This window comes from Nansenia antarctica, assembly GCF_963989245.1.
Source record: "Nansenia antarctica genome assembly, chromosome: 6".
NCBI lineage: Eukaryota > Metazoa > Chordata > Actinopteri > Argentiniformes > Microstomatidae > Nansenia > Nansenia antarctica.
Window position 1 is genome coordinate 57614613 of NC_137676.1, and position 24347 is coordinate 57638959.

Sequence of the window (24347 nt, forward strand, 5' to 3'; positions counted from 1 at the left end):
CCCTTGTATGGGTCACCCTTGGGACTAGGAGCACCGTGTCAAGACAAGTGCTTTTAAAACCCCAATGATGTCCCGGGTCAACTGGACCCGAACACTACGAAAGGGTCCAAAAAGTGAACATCACAAGCGAGCGGGTGTCACGCCCTGTAATTCTGTAGCAGGTAGTTTAGATTCCGGGTTAGTTAGTATGTGGTATAGGTAGGTCAGAGGTGTAGGGAAGAATAGGGCTGTGTTTGTTATTTTGTGACACCGTTCGCATGGTCCTTCTCCCTCCCTTCTCCTACCTAAATGTTATCACCTCAAAGAAAGTGACCCTGACACTAGGGGGAGCCAGCTGCTTCTGGGCCACCAGACAAACCCCACTAAACCAAATTATAAGAAAACAAAAAGAAAATGACATGACACATTGGAAAGAATCAACCAAAAACCAGAGCAAATTGGAATGTTATTTGGCCCTAAACAGAATACACAGTGGCAGAATACCTGAATACTGAGCGACCCAAAATGAAGGGAATCCTTGACTATGTACAGACTCAGTGAGCACAGCCTTGCCATCGACAGAGGCTGCCACAGGAAGACTTGGCTCCCAAGACTCTTATACTATGATGTTGGTTTGCACTGTCTTGTCCTGTCTTGCACCTGTCCTGCTGTAAACCGTGCTCCACTGTCCCAAACCAAATTCCTAACATTCCGTTTACATGTCATGGCAATAAAGTCTTCTGATTATGAAGACTTACCCACTGCACACAAAATGAGGTGGAAACAGACCTGCACTTTTTAACTACCTGCCAACTGTAAAACATCAGAGACACATACTTCCCACAGATAACAAACACCCAAAGAGATTTTGAAGACATGACTAATGACGACAAATTGCCAAACAAAAATCTGCCGGGTGAAGTACAACACTGTGCAAACAAAGCAGCAATATCTGTGAGCTATTGTAACAGTTAAAGGACATCCAATGGAATACAACCACTGTTAAGACTGTAAATAAGTTCCTGCACTATTTGCATAGTGCTGGTCTCTGTACATACTGTAATGTCTACAGTTCTCATTTATTTGTATTTATATTTTTTAAACTGCAACGTCCAGTTTTCTATTTTTACCTTAAGTTATCTTTATTTACCTGTGTACTGCACTTTACACCCTGCACTAAGCACCTTGTACTGTATTATTTTGTTGTATTGTGGATTATGTTGCGTGTGATACTACAGAGAGACGAGGCTGAAGAATTATTGTATTAATACATATGACAAACTTGAACTTCTGTATGTACATTACATTATTTTTTGTTTTCACACTTGCTTTGGCAATGTAAATGTATGTTTCCCATGCCAATAAAGCCCTTTATAATTGAAGATACATAGAATGAGCCTGGAGTAGTGGAATGGATAAAGAGCTGGGTGGCTTAGTGGTTGAGTGGTTTCAGTGGGTTTAATCTGGTAGCCAAGAGTGCATTGTTGTGTAATAATCGTTCTAAGAATGTGTTCTGCAGGTCTCCTGTTTTTATTTAACAGTTGTGAAAGTTACATAGTAGTTGCAGTAACACTGGTGGAGAGAGAGAGCTTAAGTGGTAAAAAATAAAAATAAAATAATTGTAAATAATAATATACCGGTATGTTGAAGAATAATAGTTAAGACTTGCTGAAGCAAGCCCACTAATGAATGAGCTTCACTAAAATAGTAAAGACATGTTAGTTAATACAACAATGAAGCCAAGAGACATGCCAACATACAGTACATGACATAATAGTTAATCAGAGCTATAAAATGCATCTGTTTTGCATGAATGCAGTTTCTTCCTTTATCAGCTGTGCTATTAACATAAATTACCAGAATCTAAATTAATAAATGAAATCAAAATCCTATAATGATCGGTAAAATGAAAAGATAGGCTTGTGTTGAAATAGAAGAGCTATACTGATACAAAGTGATACAGGTGTGTTGTGAGCAGCATTGGTATGCATCTATTACTCCCTCCAGAAGCCTCTGTTATGATTGACTGCTTCTACCAGCTTGGCCCGTAGTGTCTCTAGGGAGTGGTAGATGGGTAGCTGAAGCAGGGAGTGGCAGGTGAGGGATTCTGGGAAATGCTGTTCGGTGGCATCGGGCAGGACTACAACCTTCATCTTAATCGTGTCCATGCCCAGGATGGGCACACGGCGACAGCCTGTCAGGAACACTGGGGAGGGGGGAGTGGTAATGGGTGACTTGCATCAAATAACTCCAAAATTTGGGTGCTCTTGGAGCTTGTTTCCCAGGCACAGATTAAGCCTAGTCGTGGTTTAAATAATGTTATCAATAGAGAATCTCAATTGAAGATGCATTTTAGTCTTTGGGATTCATATGTGGCCCGGGAAACCAGCTCTTGCAGTAGGACATTCTAGTTCTAATTGTTATACTTACACAGGAAATCTTTCTTTTGGTCTGCAGTCAGCTCCTCAAACACTTCCCAGAACATGATGATGTTGGGATGTTCAGCGTGGTACACTGGTACATACTCCGTGTTCTAGATTGACACAATTGCCCTCAATCAGCCTCAATTATGAATATAAAATCCTCATTGATATCAATACATTATTCATGACCTCAAGTCACGCGGCCATCTCACAAGGTTAGATTCAGCCCATAAGTGAGAGAAATGAATGCTGGGTGAAGTTAGTGAATAGACCTGTTTGAGCTTCTCCCAGTCGTAGTCTTCTTTCCCCACCACCACTCCCCTCAGTTCCTCAGGCTGGAAGAACTTCACCACCTCCATGTCACACACCTTGAAGAAACCTCTCCTGAACGTGTCGAACACCCTCACCACTGACTTGTTGAAGGCATGGTTCACGTAGGCATCCACAAACTTCTTCCTGTCAAAAGAGTGACCGAGTCAGGTGTCCAGTTGAAGTTCAGGTTTATTTGTCATTACATCACACTTGCTGCCTAATATATCCCACCCCTTGACAGGTGCCATTGTAAAAAGATAATCAATGTTATTGTAACTTCACCTAACAGTGGTCATAATGTTTTGGCTCATCGGTGTATACAATGCAATAAAATGCTTAAGGCGGAGCAGCTCTACAACATCAGCAATACAGTGTAATAAGTATATGAATGAATGAATGAATGAATGAATGAATGAATGAATGGTCTTTATTGTCATTGCTACAGTACAGGTACCAAACAACGAAATTTAGGAGGGGTGGCTCCCCTGGTGTTAGGAAAGAAAAAAAAAACTTTAAAAAAAACACAAGAAGGGAAGGAGCTGGTTTACATAAATAAAGTAAAAACTGTATAAACTGTAAACATAATCATAAACACAAATGTAAACATAAATATGACAAACGCAGATGACACGAAACAAGCAGGAACTACCATTGTTGTACCAAGAACAACCTCACATTTGTAATATTACAGAAGAGTTGTGTGAAAAATAGTATTCAAATTCTATGACCCTAACCTTGTTTTACTTAACTAGTTGTAAGTGTTCCTCCTATAGCCTTACTTGTTTGTACTTGTGACCTTTTTTCCAGGTTCCTCTGGGTCCAGTTCCACCGTAATGCCATCCCAGAGCACCTTTTAGAGTAAGAAAGGGAAACAGTGATGTGTATATAAGATAATTAATGCTTTATCTGTCACATCACCCATGCATATAGGATGCATAGTCATACGCCCAACCATGTAATTCATATGCGGTATATTTTAAATCACAGAAAATGTTTTTGAATAAATGTGCTATTCCCATATACATTGTTGATTGTTCACTGATCCCCAATAAAGCAGCGTGAATGAGACACTTACTGAGAAAGTCATGAGCAGGTTGGCTTCAACATCATCGTCCGTGTAGTCCAAGAGGTACTGTAGGCTACTTCAAAACACATTGATGAAGATAGTACTGTATGTAATGTGCAGTAAGTAATAATAACACTGTGATTCATAATACAATATATACAAAGTGATCAATCAATAATCAACAACAATGCACAGGGAACTTACTTTCCCACCACTGGGTCAAACTCTCTCATGTCGTCCAATGAGGGCTTGACGTCGACCAGCTTCTTGAACAGGGCCAATGGGAAAGGCAGGTGCACAATGTTGTGGTTGTATAAGGCAATCCCACACAGAACTCCAAACAGGAAGTATTGCCTCTCCCCCAGTCCAGGCTGTTGGACAGGGTAGGGGGGTCAAGGGTCATGGCAAAGAGGAGAGTAGGATGTGCTGATGATAATATCTGCGCTAAATCTCACCAATACACAGAGAAGGAACGTTAGATTCTACCATATTTTATTTTCATAATCCATGATCGTTACATTCCCAAGCCAACACAAGTATGCAGGCCTGTACTGTGACTATGTTTATATAGTAATTAAATCCTATACTACAGTATATTGTGATGTGTTCATCATGCTATATGTCACTTTTATCCAAAGTGACATACATTTTTCAGTATATAATGGTCTCAGCGGGAATGAAACCCACAACCATGGGTTGTTAGTGCAATGTTGAGCCACAGGGGACCATTCTAAGGCCTTACTTTTGCAGGAAACCAGACCATGGTCTTGGTGTCGTTGTACATGAACATCCCAGAGTCAGGAGCCAACAGCTTTTCAAACACGTGGAGGAAGAAGTCCTTGTTGTTGACCAGCGTCAGCTTCATGTCCTCCAAAAACTGCACCTGGGAGGTGAATGCTCCAGTTGAATATAGTTCTCCAGTCCTTCCAGTACATCGTTCAATTTGTCATTCTTTGTCGTTTAGCGAGGAGTAAACATGCTTTACAGTTATAACGCGTCATAGCACATTATAAGACTTGTTATAACCATGAAGACTACAGTACAATGTTATATCATCCCACAATGATACAGAGCTATTCTGAGCTAATTTATGCAGTTGAAAAACAAATAAAAAATATTATGAAGACATTATAAGGCATCGTACATGTCTATAATGAGTCATAATGCATTATATGTAATGTACCTCATAGAAATGTTATGGTACTGAAAAACTAAAGGAAAGTTGCCAATAATGGATTAAAAAAGAATGCATTTACCACAAGCTCCCGCTGGTAGGCGCTATCTTCTGCAGAGATCAGTTGTCTGAAGGTGTCCTCGATGAGGAAGGGTCGCCTGAGCTTCAGGTGGAACACTGCCTCAGTGATGTCCTCTGGAGGACCCGACAACGACATTTCGTGGGTGACTCGGTGACTGAACTGTATTTCGTAAACAGTGAAGAAAGTGTTTGGTTTCGGGTTTCCCGGAATGTGAAACAGAGGAAAGTGAATCTGTGTTAGGGTACTGGGTAGGGAGGGAGGCCACTGTCTGTGGTATACATAAAACATGTTGGTCAATATTTACATTTACTGTAATAAGAAGCTCTTGATCATTCAGTAAATCACACAGTACCTTTCTTACTTCTGCCTCAGCATTAAAGACGGTGATCTTGCTCAATAGATTCAACAAAAATGGGTAACGGCAAAAGATGGGAGGTGTGTCATCCCCATCCTGAAAGTAAAAACCAGAAAACTAAAAGTGCATCTCAATAGGTGTGAGAGGGCTACATTCATATTATTTTCACCACAGACAAAATAGCAAACTAATTGAAGTCATCGCAAATAAAACACCACAATATTGGAAGTCAACAACATTTCGGGCATTCAGGCTACTGTGGGTCACATGTCAATCTAGCTTCTTTACCTCGTCTTTAGGCCATACACGCCAAAGCTGCACGTCCCCCTGCATAATTCCGTGAGTGAAGATCTCATCCACGTAAAAGGTGCTGTCTGGAACTTTCCGGGACTTCACAGCTCTTTTGTTTGCCTTTGAAACAATATAGAAATTCCATGGAACACCAACATAGATTTCTATATGGAATGTGTCTTTACATTGTGTTGTAAGTTGTGCTATAACTATTTTACAATGGACTAGTCCAGTCGTGGCAGAAGGTCTGTGCTATTAGCCTACTTTAGTGGTCCTGTTTGTGATGGTGGTACTGTCATGACAATGACAGTAAATGCAGGGTTGCCACGCTTGCCTTGAAATAATTTTCCATACCACCTCTTCATTTTCCAGGTACCATGTTTTGTGATGATATCTAGACCGTTACAACGTTCCGCCCCCACCCGTCGACCCAATTTCTGGGTGGTAGAATTGTTAGAAGTTTGACTTGCGGTCAATGCAAATGTATGGTGAACAAAAAAGTGAACCATAGAACTAGATTCTTGTACAGGATATCCTCACTTGTCAGTAAAAACACACTGAGGACCCTATCAGGAGCTCTCATTCAATGTCACTTCGACTAGGCCGTAACATCATGGTACTATAGAACCACAAAGGCCCAAAAAACAAGACTCCAGACAGCCCAAAATAAACTGGTTAGGCTTCTGCTAGGCCTCAACCCTAGGACACATCTAACCGCTGCTCATTTTTTGAGCCTTGATTGGCTACGAGTAGTTGACAGAGTGCAGCAGCTTGCACTGGGCCTGGTCTTCAAGATACGCTACACCACAAAGACACCCAAGTACCTGTCAACATACTTCCAAAAAGTGAACAACGTCCACACATACAATACCAGAGGAAGCTCCACGAACCACGTTCAACCGCGTTGCACCACAAACAAGGGGTTAAACTCGTTTGCAAACTATGCAGTAAAAATGTGGAACGCCCTTCCTATAATCTTAAAGGAGTGCAAAACACTGCCCACCTTCAAAACCACTCTCAAAAAACATTTACAGGAGGCTGCAATCCGTAACTGGACCCTCTAAATCAAAAATCAGATTAAAAGACCCGAACTACCCACTGTACATACTTTGTGTTTTGTCCCCCGCCCCCACCTGTGGTGTATGTCCCCACCTGTCCTACCCGCTGTACATACCTTATGTTTTGTTGTATTGTTCTTCCCATGATGGATGTATGTTTATCTTGTAGATAGTACTAGTTATTTGTCTGTATTATCTTGTAGATAATACTAGTTTTTTTGTCTGTCTTACATGTAACGATGAATTGAGAATCAAGGACCCCAATTGAAATAAGCCAGTGGCTTTCTTGGGTTTTTATCCTGTTAGTTGACCTTGTATGTAATATGTACTTTCATGTACCTACTTCTGCAAATCTTCTAATAAAGTTTTCAATCAATCAATCAAATGGTCTTTGCTACTTTTATACGTTAAAATAAGAAAACAGTATTGCTTTTTAGCTATTAAGAGTGTTAGGGATTTGTATTAAATACTGTGTGTTCATTTAAATAATATGTGACTGAGATCAGTTGAAGTCTCACAGAACCATAAAAGAGAGGTTCTGCTTTTGAGCGACGTGGGGGGAAGGGGCTCCTGACTGGGAGAAAGTGTTGTGGTTCAAACCGCCTGTAGATTGCTTATTTTTACCTATGTACTAACAACCATTTTGTACCTGCTGTTATGATATTCTATTTTCCTATACTCATTTTATACTATCATAACTAATGATTAATGATAAGTCTATTCTTCAATATTGTATTTTAACTTGTTAATCGAATCCCAAGTCATGGGAGTCTGTGGGCCTGGCAACAGTGATGTTTACACAAGCGATCCTGATAAGGACATAGAACTTACAGACCTGGTCAGGAAGGAATGTGTTTGAAGATTAAATAACTGGCCAATTAGTGCTTTAGAACGTATGTAGAATACACCCAAAATAACTATCAAAATATCTATGCATCCTAAAAACATAACTGTGTGCATATGCTTACTGGTTCCTTAAAAAACATTAGAATGTGTGTGTGTCTAACGTCGCGCTATGCTGTTCAGGACACCGTTGCAGACAGAGTGTCCGAACACTCTCACCATGACAAACGACCGGGGGGTCAGAAGAAGAGGATAACACACTCGCACGGACACCGAAAGAAGTCGAAAGCCACATTCCGATATAAAACAGACGCTTACCATAAAACCTACCAGAGGGACAGCCCATCCCTAACTGTTAAGAAAAATATATAAAAACTGTGGACCAAGGCGGAAACGGGGCTCTTGTCCGGTGAAACTTCTGCAGTTAACCAGCTGATCCTGGTCTGCGGAGGTGAAGCTAGATAAGACCCCTTTCCATGGAATGAAATGCTATTGTATGCTGATGCTATTGTTTGCCGATGTGCTCGAATAAATATTCTCTTAAAGAACAGTTCAGTAGTGGTGCCGAATATTTGATTGGATCATTTTATCTTAGAAGTTATATCAAGGACGTCTCGTTGAGATTAAACGGACTCGCTTGTAAGTGACGACTCAATTAAATCAATTCTGGAGAAGTTGATCGCCTTACAAGAGCCCAAATCCGATGGCCAGTCAGGCAAACAATTATATAGTGTCGTTGCCGATCAATGATCTACGTCGTTATATATTTTAAAAATCATGAAATAGAGGTTGATGTGTCACTTGCTGTAGTTAAGATACTTTATTTTTCTGTTTTGGTAGTCTGTCCAATGTGACACTTGCCCTCCTCCACCGGCCCTAGTTTTGGATCTTGCTTGCTGTTTATTATTTCGATAATAAATCGTAGCTAGCTAGCTATAACATCTTCATATAAATATATATATACACACATACATATACTATATATACCATACAGGCTAAATACTGATCACTTGGTAAATGCATCATCTATTAAAGTAGCAAAGATCACACATTTGCATTGACCTCCAGTCAAACTTCTACCACTTCCTGAGTAAATCCAACGTTCCTACGCTGAGACCGTTTTAACTTGCTCCCCCCACTCGCGGATATCAGGAAGTATTAGCGCTATTGTCCGTTACCGTTAGCAACACATTCCAAGCGCTAGCTAGCTAGCAAGCACATCAATGTTTGTTTGCAACAATGAACCATGTGCTTGCCAACCAACATTGATAAAGCCACATTTAAAACAGCCACAGACAGTTCCAAGCCAACTACTTAAATTTGAGAATAAACTTAAAATATTAAATGTTTTAGAAAGCCTATCAAATTTTCCAGGACAACACAAGATTTCCATGTCAATTTTCAATTTTGCTCAGTTTCCATGCCTTTTCCAGGTATGGAACAGGGCTCAATAATGTCCATGTTTTCCAGGTAGCGTGGCAACCCTGAAATGGTACAAAGTTGCCTAATAGCATAAACAGACAACAATGGATAAATTGAACAATTCACAACATCATACATTGACCATGGATACTGACTCTGTGAAGGTGTTTGAGGACTTGGAGCAGGGATTTGACCTGAAGCATGTGGGTACCCAGGAGGTTGTTCTTGAGCATGTAGGACAGGGCCTGCTTCCACACCAGAATGTGCTTGGTCATCGTGGCAGGCTCCATTGTGGACCACCAGTCTCCTGTAAGACGCAGAGATTCAATCATTATGTCCCAATTGCCTCTCCTCAACAATAATTACAGGATCTAATCGGGAAAGAAACATAAATCTTCTCCAATATGTTTTTAGAAGGAAACGAGGAGGGAGGATGCAAGGAATAGAGGAGAGGCTATTGGGATGGACATCCGATTTACTGTAACTTTACATTTGGTTCCTACTATACTTGGGTGGTACTGTAAGTCTTGTTCAACATGCTGTTACACTTTATACAACAGTTAGTTCTGACCAAGTAATTTGATTGGACAAGAGGCATTCCATGAGTGCCGATATACAGTATAACATCACCGGGACTTTTAACTATATCTATCACTCTGAAATGACCGTTAATACAAAGTAGCTAGCCTGCAGATGTTTGTGTTCAGGTTAGTAGGCAACAGTCCAGTTGCGGAACTATTTTTTGTTGACGGAGCCAAAATAAATGATTAAATAAACAAACAAATCATAATCTGTTGTCACTTATTACTGTTGACTAATAAATTGCGCTGTAGAACAAAAATGAAGAGACCATGTTTGTCGTACCTACGACCGAATCACAGCCGTGCTGATATTCAGTATAACAGCACTCCCTCTCGTGTGATATTGCTTAATTATGGCAATGGCACATTTCTGGAATGTCTCACTGGAATATGGACTGGACATATTTATATATATATGTATATTCATACATCAGTTGGGGTAAATTCCTTTTCCTATATATATGTTTTTATTTATTTATTTTCAAAATAGACTTTTCTCTTCTGAATGTACATACAGTAGATGTGTCCCTAATTCAAGCTTATAGAATGACAGAAAATGGCAGTGGTTTATTTACTTAAGGTTCCCATGTTTGAACAGCTCAGACCCAGTATAGCTTTCGCTAAGGGCAGGACCATGTTCATGACACAGTCGTCTTCACGGAGAAGGGGGCACGTGGGAAGTATCACAAAGATCTCTGGCGACTTCATCACATCTGATGAATCGACAAGTTGGCGCACTGGCGGTATTATGGTTACCTAAATGACAAGATACCAACCAGTCTACTCAGTAAAAAGCAAAAATGAAGAGACCATGTTTGTGATCTTACAGTATGACACATGCATTGATTTGTTTTCCAAAGATTGTTTTAGATGAGGAAAAGTGTTTCTTAACTGCCATTCTGATCCATTCTGTGTTCAGTAACTGTTCAAAAGCCTGGCTGGCAGCCTCTACGTCCACTCTGAGATCACCTGAAGACTCTCTGGTCATACAGAGCACAGGACAGAGGAGCTGGAGTAAAACACCACATACATTCAGAACACTTTCCAATTCAACTGAAATCCAAACCTGCAGTGAGAAAACATTACATTACTTTTTTTTGCATTTAGCAGACACCTTTATCCAAAGCGACTAACAACAAATACATTTGACTAAGTAAGTATATCATCTATACATCAGTCATAGTGTGAGAGAAAATTATTATATGCAATAAGACATTTTTCTACATTTAAGATTCAAACTTCACAACAGTAAATTGAATGTCTAGAGCAGGGGTCTTCAACCTTTTTCAACCCAAGGACCCCTTGGACGAGAGACAAACAGAACAGGGACCCCCACATGTAATATATATTTTTAAATGTCTCACATTTTAAAGCCTATAATAACTTTTATATTTACATTCACCTTTTCTTTCACCGTATTAACCTATTTATATACTGGGTTATTAGCCTATATGTGTTTATGATTGATAAAACGTTCATGCATTATTATGATTGGTTATTATTATTGTTGTTGTTGTTGTTGTTGTTGATGAGGCTTATATTTTCTATTATTATTCTTATTTTTCAACAATGAAACTTTTAGCTTCAGGAAGCCAGGTATGCCTACCTCAGTGAGATGACTGGCCCTGGTTGGTGGTACACAGCTTGTCTATTCTGGGGGAGATGGAGGTTGTCAGGCAGAGCATCATGTCATCCTCAGACTGCTGTCTGGAACGGTATTTTCTCTTCAGGTAGGTGAGGGAGGAGAATCCACTTTCACAAAGATAAGTTGTTGCAAAAGGCAAGAGGCTCATCGAGAACTGGGTGAGAGGCTGTGACTCGTACACATTATTGTGTGTACTGTCTGTGGTTAGGTCGATCAGCTGATCGTCCTCAGCGGCTGTCAGGTTTAGGCGTCGGATGCATTGTCTTTGCATGGAAACCGTATCCATGTCTTGTGCTTTCTCCAAGACTTAGTCTCAGAAAAGTACTTCTCAAATTGACTTTCGAGTGCCTCCAAGTGATCAACAATTGCGCATTTCACGTCAGGCAAGGGCACCGCGGAATCCGCGGAAATGCATTGAAATGCGCAGCCAGCTCCGCGCGGTAGCAGAATCTCGAGGATAGCTGTGCGTAATTCAAAGATGCGCGCCAATACTGATCCACGGGAAAGCCATCTGACCTCGGAATGGTAAAGGAGCGCGTTATAGCGGCGCATAGAGAAGCAAAGAGGCGGGTTTGTTATTATCAAACTAACTAAATTAGTAACGTTATGCTAGTTATTAATTAACGTTAATTTCGCAATGAAGAACGAACTGCAGCGTTTTAGCCAACACCTAGCTTGCTAGACAGGTGTGTGTTTTTTTTTTTCAGCTGACGTTATGTGAGACTCTAGAATCATGGGCATCATTTATTTTGTAAATCGTTTTTGTCAAAAGTAGCTTATTATTGCCTATGATTATTTATTTTAACTGATTATTTTGGTGAAAAATGTCAATTATTATGACAAAAATTGGCGGACCCCCTGCAGTACCTCTGCGGACCCCCTAGGGGTCGCGGACCCCCGGTTGAAGACCACTGGTCTAGAGCAAGCTATAGAAACTGATTTCCTGTTGTAAGCACACAATGAAACCTGTTTTCTCCTCCTGTGCCATACATTCGAATATATGCAATTACCCTTTTGTCTGTCTTTGACCCTAGGAACTCAGAACAATGCTGAGTCACACCAGAGTGATTGCCCGGCATTGTTCACTCTAGGGCCACCACTCCTCACTTTTGTTATACTGTAAGGAAGGGAGGGTCAGATTCACCCCTAACCTTCATCCCCAACATCTTCCTCAATGTACAGATCCACACCCCTTGTAAATGATTGGTTTAGACCTCACCTAAGGGCGGACTTGTTTATGAGGGGAACTGAGAGCATAAATACTGAGATGTAATGAATGATCTTGACTTTTCTGAGAAACTGACTGATCAGATGCGTCTGATGAACCTGTAAACTTTCTCCTTCTATAGAGGAAAATATTAAAGATCTTTTTCTTATACATCTTGAAACGAAACAGGCTGCCTTTATTGAATTTGCTCTAACAATAGCAAGAAAAACTAATTAATAAGTAATATTTTTTTATTTACAGTAGAGAAACTGTACAGGGGGAAGTAGAGGTCTCACTTACCTGTCTTTTGTGAAGCTAGCCACAAGATTAGAACATGTTGAAAACATCAATGATATTTCTCTATTGAGTAAAAAAAAAAGAAGAAGGTTTTAGCACAATTGCATTGTGTATAATGTGTGTCTTATCTGAATTCGGTTATATATATATATATATATATATATATATATATACAGTATATATACCGTTGTGCAGGCCCTCTATCTCCTGTTGTTATCCACTTTTGCAGTTGGGCCTTCTCACAAATCCCGATTGGCTTCTCTACCTCAAAAACCTACAATGAAAAATAATACAATATTGACTCCATACACTTAGGGCCAGTTTCCCAGACACAGATTAATCCTACTCCTAGACTAAAAAGCAAAGTAGATTCTCTATTGAAATTGTGATTACGTCAAGTCTATTGTAAAGGTAAAATACATATGATACACCAGCTAATTTACCATGGCATCTGTCATGTAAACGAAGTTCGAATTCCATCCTGCTGCTATTTTCAGGTCTGCCCAAACAAGAAAATACATATACATTATGCAGTGAGGGCTTCATTTCTTAATACTATTCAATTGTTAACTCTGTGTTCTATGTGTTTTCAGTGTTTCCCATATTGTCAGCATCTTTAAGCCTTGGAAAAGCACTATATAATTACTATTAATTATTAATTATTAATTGTGGTGTTTGTAGTCAACCATCCAAACAGAACGTATACAGAAAACAGACTACAGAATAGAGTAGAGTTGGTATCCAGTACCGTCAGGTATCTCTGCCCCTCCGGAGACCCAGGGCAGCTGTACCAGGGTGGGCTGCAGACTGTCCTCTGTACTGCCTGTCCCAAGCTGACCTTTGACCCCACTGCCAAAGGCCCAGAGTTGACCTGAGGTCCCCAAAACCAGGGTGTGCTGGCTTGAACAGTGAAAAGAAAAATAGTCAAACTGACAATAACCTGTAAATTCTCTTATAGATTGTTAGAATCCATGATTTCTGTATTCTATTTTCAAGTATTCTACGTGGGCTGGCCTAGTAGCAACCTATGAAATACTCAATGCAATGACTAAATAACACCTGGTGCTAGAGAAAGGGGAGTAGAGGGATAAGAGCCTGTGGCCTCCAAGGCCAAATCTCATGGGTAGTTCATATAGTTTCTCTGGGAGAGGAGTCCCAGAGAGGGAGACATAACCTGAAACGTAATTTCTTTGTAACATCGAATTAAGTACCCTCCCTAAAAGACATCCACCTTCAGATCTCTTCATTTCCTCTCATTACAAACCTGAAAAACGATTGTGTTGCTGCAAAATAAATTACACATATATCGAACAAGATAGAGAAATGAGTTGCTTTGGCTGTTTTTACATACTATAGGGAGAATTGTATTTGGCCCAACGTGATGATGGTGTAGCTGTTGGTCCTGATTACCTGCCGCATGCTACCTGTGATGCAAGTCCTTCCATGCCTTCCACCAGTTTGGGCTTCAATTCATTGTCAGTGGAATTGTGGCCAAGCTGACCACTGCTTCCCTCCCCAAATGTAAACACCCGGCCATTCTAGAGAGACAGACCATACCAGCATGAGACACCAGGAAGCAGCATCTGACATAATGAGGACATACTGTATGGTGCATCACAATGCCCCCCCCCCCCCCCCAACCCCCTGTGGATTTAAAAATAATGGACTGGTGTAAGAAACTCTTTTAAGCCCATGCTTACACCAATCCTATGTTTTTAAATCTTTTAAAAATGGGAGGGAAATGGTGAGGAATCGGGCCGCAACATCAGTATATCCGGTGGTAAGTGGTGGTGGGACAGGTAGAGTGTAATACCTTGGTCAGAACAGCAGAGTGTGCTGCTCCACAGCTGATGAGGGAGACATCCAGGGGTTTGAGAGCTGGCACATCACGGATGTTAAACCGGCCTGTCGGAGAGAAGTATTTTTTGATACATTTATTTAGTATTGTTTATTAATACAAGCCATCGATACATTCCTCTAAGGGCATTTCAGATTACTATACAGCAGTGGAGGCTGGTGACTTCCAGAATTGAGGAGGCCAATTTTTTTCCGCTTGCTCACTTCACTCGCGATGGAATGTTCCCTGTTCTTCTTATCTGTCTTTGTTAAAAATTATTAATTTGTGTTTGGCGGTACTGAAGGGATTGGGACACTCTCAGGATGGTGGATGAAGCAGCTTTTATTGCCTGCACAATGGGTCATCAAATAAACAAAACAATTGGCATGAATCTCTGGTCCACCTGCAGCAGCTATTGTCCCTTCTGCTCAGGCTCACAACATTCACCACAACATACTACATACAATCAATGACATGTCAAAAGCACTCAAACACTATGTCAATCAGACACACAACATACAATTCAGAACAATACTTCATCCATTTCTAATATTTATCCTGCAGAACAGCACTCATACACGCGTGTGGCGGAAAAAGGTACTACACGTGGAATGCAACATGACGTCACTGACTAGCCATGCCCTAGATCGCGAATGCTAGCAACACCACGAGTGGACTCTTACAAAATGCACCAAAACATAGAACTCAAACAACATATGTAATAAGTTACCTGCACAATGGGTCATGGTCCGCCTGCAGCAGCTATTGTCCCTTCTGCTCAGGCTCACAACATTCACCACAACATACTACATACAATTATTAATTATTAATATAAAAAATAAAACTGTTCAATAAATCCTAAATGTTGTCTACCTATTCGATGTATAAATCGCGCCAGAATCTCGCCGACTTCCGAGGTCATTTTAAGCAAAAGTATTTGGCCAAATGAGCTATTATTTTCAGGGATAATAGCCATGGGTGTTCTAGACGCAGTGGCGGACTGGCCACCGGGCAAGCCTGGCAAATGCCAGGAGGGCCGCGAGACTCTGGGCCGCTCAGAATGTATTATATTAAAAATATGTATATATATTTGTAATTTTGTCTCTGGTGATTTTCATTGAAAATAACTTATTTCAGCATACCGCGGCCCAAAACATTTTATATCGGCCGGGCCATCCACGCAGTTCTGCGCGTATGCCCAGGGCCCTAAACCAATAGGAGCAGAGCTCCCCTATGGGGCGGAGCTCCACGATATAGAAGGATAGTTATGGAGATAGACTCCAGTTCTATGAGTGGAGCGGAGCCCCATAGGGCTGCTGGCCCACTTCGACTTGTTCAAACCCGGCTGTATTGTATGTTTGGGAGAATGAGGGAACGGAGGACGCCCGTTTTATAGCACCCCAGGGCGGGCGCGGACATCGAACTGGAGTATATCTCCATAACTATCGTAGTCAGCTCTATATCGCCAGTGGACACGCACCTCATGTCATCATTCCGTTTATAACAGCAGTTAACGTTACACTGCTTTCATTTTCAGAATGGGGGAATTTGACGAGAGCGATGCCGTTAATGTGCAACAACTGGATGCAGGGAGCAAGTGTAGTTGGAAGTAGGAATGCACCGAAATTCGCATGTATTGGGCCGAAAATAGCACAAAAAAGTACATTCGGTGTGAAAAGGCTATTGAAAGAGATATTGACTGATGACTGCCTACTGATAATACATATAATTACAGCAAACATGTTGGTAGTTTGGCATCTGTCCTCTGACTTTTTATGTTAACAATCCGTGTTGCGTGTTGCGTTTGGAAATAGGGCTGTTGTGTCGCAAATGCCAGGGCTGTTTTTTGATTCCAGTCCGCCCCTGTCTAGACGTGTCCTGCACTGAAGTGACTGGCGAATTCTCAAAATGGCTTCATGTGATTGTGATTGGACGAACAAAATGTCAATCTTTCAGCCCTGGACTCAATGCATGATGAGGCAAGGCCTCCTGTGCCCACCCATTTTCAGTGATCTGGCCAATCACATATTGCCATGAAAAAAATTGCATTACATTGACTTCTATGAGAAACCACTTTCCGACAGGAGGCCAAAACTTTACGACAGGAGGCCTGGCCTCCGTGTAGTACCTTTTTCCGCCACACGCGTGTATGAGTAATAGAAACGGATAGGGATTCTGGCCTGTAGGTGCTTTACAATTGCAATATTGGGTTTTAGCCATGGAAAAATTCAGATTTATGAACAAAACGGAAATAATATTAATATAATATAATATGTTAAATAAATAAATAAATAAAATAAATATAATTATTGCTTTTTAAAATCTCTCTCTCTTCTCTCAAATTATTGGGGAGGCCAGGCCTCCTCCACCTCTATGGAGGAGCCTCCACTGCTATACAGTAGGGCTGCAACTAACGATTATTTTGATAATCGATTAATCTACCGATTATTTTTTCGGCTATCGATTAATCGGATACAAAAAAAAGCGGGGAAAAACGTTTTATTTTATTTTAACCCTCGGGTTGTGTTCATGTTTGCCCCCCCATCCTTGGTGTTCCCGGTCTAATTAGACCGGTCTGATTAACTGCTTTATATCTCCAAAACTACATGGTCAAATTTGCTAAATTTGGTACCTGGTGAAAGCTGAGACCTGTGAGATGTTAAAAAATGAACATAGATATGACCAAATTACTGTAATGTGACTAAATACACAGTAGAAATTGAATATTTCATTTCCGTTTTTGAGAATTTCAAATAAGAAGGCCAGTTACTCCCTGAAACTCTATATATCTCTGCCAAACAACACATTGGATCAGTTCTTCAACATCTCAACATATACTGTGCAAAATTTGATGAGAGTATCTCTCTCCCTCTGGTTGACACCAGCGCAGGGGGAAGTTCAGGCTTGTTCTTCCTCACTGTCCCCACCATGGTGAGCTTGCGTTTCAACAGCTCCTGACCAAGCGCATATGAGGTGAAAAAGTTATCACATGTGATATTATGCCCCTTGAGACCGGCTGTCATGTCCAGCACAACACGCATGCTCTGGGTTTTTTCTGGCCTTCCATCAACAGGTTTTCCCTTGTAGACCTGCATATTCCAGGCATAGCTGCTCCTGGCATCACATGCTGCCCAGATCTTGATTCCATACTTGCCTGGTTTGCTTGGGATGTACTGCTTGAAGGGACAGCGACCTCTGAAACGGACCAGGCGCTCGTCAACTGTCACCTCAGGGCCTGGATTGTACATCAGTGGTAGGCGCTCCACCCACCTGTCCCAAACGTTCCTGATGGCAGCCAGTTTGTCATTTCGCCAGCGGGCAGGTCTTGTATCTCTGTTATCAAATCGGATAACTCTCGACAGGACATGAAACTGCTGTAATGACATAGTGGACCGGAATATAGGCCTCCCGCACTCCGCATCCCACAGACTCTTTGTAGCCTCATTGTTTGACCGATATACTCCTGCTAGAATCAACAGACCTATGTAGGCTTGAAGGACTACCTGGTCCAGTGCTCTCCATGTGTCCCCAAACACACGCCTCCCCTCCAGGTTTGTCATGTCCAGTACAATTTCCTCAATGGACTCAGGTAAAAACAGTTGGAAGCTGGACTTGATGTCATCCACACGAGATGTAGCATACCGCGTTGGTCCTGGTGTCATCCTTATGATGTTTTCCACTCTCGCTCTGCTTGCTCTATCCTGGGAGGATGAATACCAGAGCAAGTTGCCACCCTTGGACTGGAATGTCACCTCAGGTGCCTGTTCTTCAGGTGCCTCTTCCTCAAGGGCCTCTTCCACAGGGGCCTCTTCCTCAGGGGCCTCTTCCTCGCCGTCTGTCTCATAACATTCTGGATCGAAGTCAGGATCGGTGTTGTCTTCCAATTCTGAGACATCCTCCTCTATCTCTGGTTCAACTTCAATCTCCTCTTCATCTGGTTCAAAAATTCGGTCGAGAGCCTCTCTGACAGATAATCGCTTAGACAGCCGCTTACTCATTGTGTTCACATAGTGAATTCAGAGCAAAGCACAAATAAAGCTTTATATAGGGGGTCTGTGACAGTTTAGTCTGGAAGGTGTGGTTCACGTGGGGGGATGGGCATACTGTATAAGCACGGGAAAGAGAAGGGTTCCCATAACAAACACCTGTTTCGTTTGATACATTTCAGTGTTTGTTATGGGAACCCTTCTCTTTCCCGTGCTTATGTGTCCATCAGAACCATACCTTCCAGAGTTATGGGAACCCTTCTCTTTCACCCCAGGTGAACCACACCTTCCAGACTAAACAATGTTTAGTCTGGAAGGTCTGGTTCGGATGGGCAAATAAGCACGGGAAAGAGAAGGGTTCCCATAACAAACACCTAATTGTTTAGTTTGAAATGTGTCAAACTTTATATATGAGGTATGTGAACAGGTCTGATACATCCTGGAATGTTGTAGCTTGTTACAACTTGTGTTATCCATTAATTTCCTATGGCGGTCATTTTTGACCGGGAACACCACAGATGTTACAAAGTTGACTAAAACCTCAAAATTCAATGCCAGTGGTTAGTCAGCAATTGTATATGTTCAAATGCCTAGTGTGGAGGATATCATAAGGCCTTGAGGCAATCAAATGTAAAACACAATATTTATGATTGATGAAAGTTGCTCTCGGTCAGATTTGACCGGGAACACAACCGGAGGGTTGTTTTAATTAAAAAAGATTTATTTTGCAAATTTTATTTTATGTTTTCTAAATCAGCCAGGCCTATACATATACATGTGCAAAATGAATAAGTATTAATACAAAATAAAAAAGGCTTTGCTACATCAAATAGGTTTAACAACAGGCCATGGACTATCGCGGTAGATTGTTTCAATAAAGTAGTTGAACTCTAGCTCAATACATGCATTGTTTTAGGTAATAACTTTGCTTAATGTAAAGGTCAGTAACCCAAAGTGCAATAGGCTACAGACAAGACACTAATGTTTTTATATAACAGATATGCTCCAAAACAATGCAATGTGTCCTCTCACTCCATACAATAGGCTAGGCGACAGTCAGTGCCTCACTCTAACTCACGGGTAGCTTGGTAGGCTACCACTAGCTAGCCTTTAGCTTATCACCTCTGCTCTACCACTGACGTTAGCCAGCTAGCTAAATACACTTGTCATGCAATATTGAATTCATGAATGCGAGCAAACACTCACTGGCTATCTCATTACATTACAGTCATTTAGCTGACGCTTCGCCAGAACTCACACTAACGCATTTGCATGGAGAGCAGGAGACCATGGCAGGGCTGAGCCCAGCAGTACTTATATAATAAAACAATAGGAAGTTAGCTGTAACCCTCCTCTATAGAAACATAGTTAGTGCTCTGGTTCTCAGCACTGCTACGCAGACTACAGCTGGACGAGCAGCGTAGTGACAGTCAGCTAGCGGCAGCAGCGAGCTAACCCTGCTAGCTAACTCACTAGCATGTCCTGACAGCAGACAGCAGACAGGTTCACTCTCAAGGCTTTTGAGTAGCATGATTTAAATGTAGCCGCCGCGCCGGTGTAGGTACCGGATTTTCCCACTTTTCCGGTTCCGGTCATAGGTTCTGCCCTTTCCGGCCATAGGTAGCGCTATGATTCGCGATGATTCGCGATGCCTACACCGGCCGCAAGACAGCGTGGCGTGCGTCAACAGGAAGTAGGTTTGTTATGAAAAAAGAAAAAAAAGAAAAAAAAGACGAATCGATAATGGCATTCGTCACCAACGAATTTCATTATCGATTTTTATCGATTTCATCGATTCGTTGTTGCAGCCCTACTATACAGCAATTTGATGTATAGCCATTACTACAATACCACAAGTGAATTGAATGATTTAAATGTAATTACGGAGGATTTTAAATGTAAATGATTCAGGACTATTGATTCAGACTAGGGCTGCACGATTTGGGGGAAAAAATCGAATTGCGATTATTTGGACAGATATCGCGATTGCGATTAATTTGCGATTATTCTTTTTTTAAATAGCAAAAAAATAAAAATAAAAAGGGAGTTTTTGTAAAGTGTGGCCATATCTCCGGCTAGGAAGGTCGTATCAACGTGCAGTTTGTTTGTACGTCTTCAGGGGACTTAGAGGCTCCCTCCTCTAGCACCCCCACAGCCCGAGCTACGAGTGAAAGAACTAAACTTACATTGGGTTGCTTTAAAGTTGGGTTGCTTTAAAATCAAGTCGACTCTGAAACACTAGTTTGTTTAACTTTGTTAGACTGGGCTACGGGACTTTCACTCAACTCTCCCTTTCTGACCGCACACCCGTCATACAGCTGCCTGTGGTACTTTTTCAAGTGCTGATATAGGTTTGTGGTGTTGCCTCTGGATGTAGCGACTGTTCCACGACAGGTCGTGCACAACACCTGTTTTTGTTGCACATCAGTCGTCCTAAATCCGAAATACTTCCACACAACAGAAGTGCTGCTTTTCTTCGGGACTAAATCGTCCAACGTTGCTTCTGGTTCTGCTGAAGCCATTATCCACCATGAATGTTGCTATTGCTAGCTACCGAAACGTGGGCGTTTCACGTGCGATGTTGTTGGTGTGCGTTCATTGACGTTGACGTTCATTGTTGATGTTCATTGACGTTGACGTTCATTGACGTTGAATCCGACGCGCTGTATGACGTATCCCATACGGGTAGTGGATAGTGAGTTGGACTTGTGATCGGAAGGTTGTGAGTTCAAATCCCGCCTGAAACCACACCACTACTTGTGTGCCCTTGAGTAAGGCACTTAGCCTCAGTTACTCCAGGGGGAATGTCCCTGTAATTCGTAATTGTAAATCGCTTTGGATTAAAAAAGCGTCTGCTAAATGGCAAAAAAAAAAAAAAAAAAAATCGCAGGCAAATCGCAGGCTTTGCGATTAGCTAATCGCGTCATTTAAAATCGCGATTTCGATTTAAAATCGATTAATCGTGCAGCCCTAATTCAGACCTGGTAAATTAGCTTTTTAGACAGGAGGCACAGTATTGAAGATAACAGACTTTATCTGTACCTTTCTCGTCCACCCTGTTGAGGCCCAGCTGGCCAGCCTGGTTGGCACCACAGCAGTACACCAGGCCTGGGAGAGTGAGGACCAGGGTGTGGGCCCCTCCAGCAGAGATCTGGGTCACGGGTACCCCAGTGAGGGAGCGCACGATGGCAGGCACGGCCTGCACTTTAATCTCCTTCCCCAGTCCTAGCTGACCATGGCTGTTTAGCCCCCAGGAGAACACTTCTCCTCCTGAGGAGAAACAAGCAATCAGCAGGGTAGAAAGCTGTACTGTTCTTTCTATGCAAGTCTTGGTTATTTATGTTGCTATGGTCTTAGATGGAATCCACCGTGTGTGACAACGATCACTGATGTCATTGTGTCAGAAAGGTATGGTGCAGTACCTTTTGTCAGCGCCAGGGAATGGAAGTTTCCACAAGCTACTTGTCTCACTGGTATTGGCAGTAAAGGTGAAGGAATTGGCCCTAGGCCTATGGTGAAGGTATGGGGTGAAAGTATTGGGACGTGTCTGCAAAGAAAGTGTCACACAAACAAATCATAATACAGTGAAGGATTAACGTACATCATGATTATGGGTTAAGTTACGGGTTGTTTGCTACAGTATAGTGTGATTTCAGGTGACTACTGTTTAATGTTAAAGTTGATCCTTACCTTGGTCTGTGGACTTTGGACACTACAGGCTGGATGCCCAGCTGTCCCTCCTCACCTGCCCCCCAGGAGAACACCTGTCCTTTGGCATCCAGAGACAGACTGTGCGCCTGACCACAGGCCATAGACACCACTCCTTCCAAGCCCTCAACTGGGACTGAAACAGGTTAAACACACACACAAACAAACTATTGTAGGATGCAGCTGCATTTATTTTAACACTCCGCAGAAACAGCATTCACCTACTGCATGTCCAAATATGCTAATGTTAATATTTTCTGTTTTAGTATGTCCGATTGATTGAAGTGTGACGCGTGAAGAGTGGTGTACAATGTGTCCCGTTTACGCCGCGATTACGCCGCGATAACTATACTTTGGTTCCCCCGATCGGAGGAAACGAAACTGAAACCAAACCAAGACTACTGTATATCAATGTTTAATACAGGCTATAGGGAAATGACACATTTGTGAGTGAGACATATAGAGGCCTAATGTAAAATGCATATTGACCATCCCAATTTGTCTTACGTGTTAGTTGTGAATCTTTGTCCGTCTGTCTGCCAAGCTGTCCCTTTGAGTTGCTTCCACAGGAAGCAATACTGCCACGTTCATCCAGAAGTAAAGTGTGTTGCTCCCCGCAAGCAATTTTTGTAATTTCCTCCGATATTACAACCCCTCGAACAACAGCAGGTGTAGTAATAATTAAAGCGTTTAAGTTCCGACCAAGCTGTCCCCCAGCACCGTCTCCCCAGCTCAGCATCGTGTCTCTGTCTAACGTCTGACTGTAGTACCTGAGTGTTGCCAGATCGGATGGACAAATTCCAGCCCAACCACAAAAACCCTCCCACCTATTCTATGGCGTCAGTAATGTGTATGTCGCACGCACGTCAATATTGCCGATCAATCATAGCCTTGCTAACACGCAAGTGTTAACAAGTGTTATGTTCGTCCTTCCGCTGGATAACAAACTGGGAGTAGATCTATAAAGCCTTCTTTATTACCAAGATGCAGTGTCATTCAACAACCGTAGTATAGTGACTCATGTCGGGCTCTACTAATGTGTAACCCGGAATATTATTATTATTACCTTTATCTGTATTAATAATACAATGACCTTTATTATTTATTATTATATTTATTTTTATATACGGCAGATCTACTAAACAAAAGGCAGATCTTCCAGACTCAGTACAAACAGTGTGTGTGTGTGTGTGTGTGTGTGTGTGTGTGTGTGTGTGTGTGTGTGTGTGTGTGTGTGTGTGTGTGTGTGTGTGTGTGTGTGTGAAAGAAAAACATGTAAGAGCACACTTCACCTACATACAACTCCAAACACACATAGGATATTGATACAACTCCAAACACACATAGGATATTGATACAACTCCAAACACACATAGGATATTGATACAACTCCAAACACACATAGGATATTGATACAACTCCAAACACACATAGGATATTGATACAACTCCAAACACACATAGGATATTGCACTTTTATTAAAATGTCTGTGAGATACATCACAATGCTGGAATTATGTACCATGTTCTAAATGGTAGTAGGGACAAACCAATGTCAATGAGTACAATATAGTTTACTGGTAACATAACATAATGTGTTAAATGAAATACCATGTATTACATGGCATGTAATCTTTAGTATAAATATAAATGTGTTGGTTTTAAAACAGAAATATAGTGTCTTCTGTGTCATTATAACATAATCTCATAAATATGACTTGTTGAGATTTCAAAAGTCTAACTTGAGATCAACATGACCAATCCAAATGTTTACACAAATCCATATCAATACATGATTTATGCAAAAATCAACTCAAGCATGGATCTGAGTCTACAGTTCGGGTCAGAGTAAATAAAGTGCCATACCATGTTTCCCTAAAAGTCGTCTACATCATTTAGGCAACACATACAAACATACAAACAAAAAGAAAGAGGCAAAGCTTGGAACTACAGTCAGTGTAATGATGAGGTAATAAAAGCACCAATCACTTACCATATAAAAATACTATGCAAAATTCCCCCCCAAAAGAAATCTATTAGTAATATACTGTACATCTTTTGCAGACAGAAAATAAATGTAGT

The 24347-nt window shown here is 41.5% G+C and overlaps 1 protein-coding gene and 1 pseudogene across 2 annotated transcripts in view; one reads left to right on the forward strand and one right to left on the reverse strand.

Moving 5' to 3' along the window:
* Positions 1-24347, forward strand: part of LOC308161191 (histone H3.2) — a gene marked incomplete at its 3' end in the record, with an annotated part of 320132 nt that overhangs the window by 244581 nt on the left and 51204 nt on the right. The gene's annotated exons all lie outside the window — the stretch shown is intronic.
* On the reverse strand, positions 1833-23005 carry LOC308160730 (putative E3 ubiquitin-protein ligase HERC4; annotated as a pseudogene). The gene is made up of 20 exons (XR_013938036.1): positions 22774-23005; positions 22249-22402; positions 21981-22067; positions 21601-21828; positions 14549-14640; positions 14146-14273; positions 13456-13635; positions 10479-10566; positions 10162-10342; positions 9161-9312; positions 5680-5802; positions 5389-5487; positions 5037-5195; positions 4523-4663; positions 3985-4151; positions 3790-3856; positions 3494-3564; positions 2675-2858; positions 2410-2512; positions 1833-2185 (listed from the first exon to the last, which is right to left on the reverse strand). The product of XR_013938036.1 is annotated as a putative E3 ubiquitin-protein ligase HERC4 (transcript).